A 2,400-nucleotide genomic window follows, 5' to 3' on the forward strand; every position below is an offset into this window, starting at 1 on the left:
ATTGACATCTCACCCCTGGCCTGATCCAGCACGGGTAAAATGTCAAGGGGCAATTGTTAGGCCCAATTTAGCCTGGTCTGACTCTAACCTGGCCTGACCTTACTAGGCTGATTGAGGCAACCAGAGACCGGACAAATCTAACTACTATTTAGCTATTGAGGAATATTATAGTAAGCAGGCTACTAAATCCTGAAAGAGAAGCCTGATGGTAAGTGCAGAATAGCCGAGCAGGACATTTAAACAGGCTGGATTAAGAAGATAAACAAGAGAGGCAGTTGTATGAACTAATAACCACGACCTACTCTCATGGAAGACCAAGTCCAACTACAAGGAGCACATAATCTTAGTAAATCTAAACGTGTAAGAGGAAAGGAAGGACGGTTTGTTAAATAAGAACGAGTCAACCGAGTTAATAGGGAATGTGCCCTATTTTCCAGCTAACAGCCCCAACAATCAAGGGGAACGTTGAGGATGAATGTAACGTCAGCATTTGTAGAACTATAAATAGCAGAATCTAACAATTGTAAAGAGATTCATGATTGATCGATTATTTACAATTTATCTCTCATTTATTCCTGAATATTCAGCTACACACACAAGATTGTACTCAGCTTATCAAAATAATACAAACAATATTCTTTATACTTAATTCTTCCCTTGTTATTCACTCACAATATTCCAGACTTATAGAACTAGATACCCAAATTACTCTTTAATCAAGCCGGATCCATTCAGGGGAAATCCTGCTAAAACAGTAACCTTATACTTTATCAATACTTATTAGCGTGACCCTTAACTTTTGTTCCGTCAGTTTTGTCTGTTAAATAGGTGACATGGCTAATTGCATTTTGGGATTTTCCACAAGGTAACCCTATGTTAAATTCACAAGATAACCTTTTTTTTTTTTTTACAAAACACGAATTCTTAAAAACTTACATTCTTTATTAATCATTTTTTTGCACATTTTCACACGATTACACCCAAAATTGTCAAATCCCATCCTCATCAACCTTCAATTAGTCTAATTTGGAAAGAAAAATATAGTAAGAACTTTTTTCGATATAGAAATATTCCCAACAATAATTACTAAGTGCTCGTTTGGTTCATATAGGAATTGAACTCCTGTGGTAGTTTACAACTCACCGGATTTCAATTCCCATATGCAATTCACATGAAATGGCAAAAACGTGTTTGGTTGCCTTGGAGAAATTTGTTTTTTCCATGAATTAAACTCTAATGGTTTGTTTGGTTAAACTATGTAATTCACCCGATTTTAATTTCTAAATACCAATATATCCCTCAATAATATTACAAGCCTCACATTTTTATTAAGGGTAAATGGGTAAATTTAGAGGGCTAAGATAGAGGAGTTTACAATTACCTAGGGGGGGGCTAGGTAATTAAACTCCTACATCATGTAGGAGTTTGAAACTCCAAGGAGTTGTAAATTCCTACATTTTGCCATATTTAAGGCAACCAAACAAGTTTGAAAAAACTCAATTCATGGGATTTTAGAACTCTCATAAATTGAGTGGGTAACCAAACAAGCACTAAGTACCAAAGTAAAAGTCCTTCATGCCAAATTGCCAAGTATTTGTAATAATCAAGCCCAAACTTGATTTTAGGTTTCACTCAATTTTAAAAAATTGGTTTTCCCCTCAAAAAAAAAATTGGTTTTCAAAAGTTGAATATGTTACGGACAACTAAACAATGCCTCATATCAACTACTCTACAAATTGGCATATAAAAATTAGGTATAAATTGAGAAGTGAGGACTCATTTGAAAAACATTGGACAGTGAATTCCTTTGTTAAGTACTAAACCGATTTTTGGAGAATTAGAGAGTTGAGACCTTAGATACATGATGATACCAGAATGGTGGCTCTCAATCTTTTTATAAGCAAGGGTTGCCCTCTTTTTCTCCGGATCAAGCGAAAGCTGCTACTATTTTAGAAGCTATTCCGACTGTTTGCAGATTCTTCCTCAAATTCTGGACCTAGCCAAGCCAAGTCCGAAACTAGACTCCTTATTGCGGATATCCTTTATTTATATTGTTTATTTCATTGTATCTCTTTCTATTTTAATCCTAGGAAGCTTAGGCTCCGTTTGGCACGACATTTCAGGTAGCTTATTTGACCAAAGTAGCTTATTTGACCAAAATTTCAGGTACCTGATTTTTTTGCAAATGTTTGGCAAGTAGCTTATTTGGTTAAATAAGGTACCTGAAATGAAATGCTACCTCGGGTAGCATTTGAGAAATCAGGTACCTGAAATGACTTATTTTCCATTTTGTACCCCTTTATTCTATAATATTAAATAATTTTCAAATCCTTTTACGTCATTTTACCAAAATCAGCTACCTTTTCAGCTAGTTTTCCAAACACATTTTTATATAATCAG

This window comes from Silene latifolia, chromosome Y (assembly GCF_048544455.1).
Source record: "Silene latifolia isolate original U9 population chromosome Y, ASM4854445v1, whole genome shotgun sequence".
NCBI lineage: Eukaryota > Viridiplantae > Streptophyta > Magnoliopsida > Caryophyllales > Caryophyllaceae > Silene > Silene latifolia.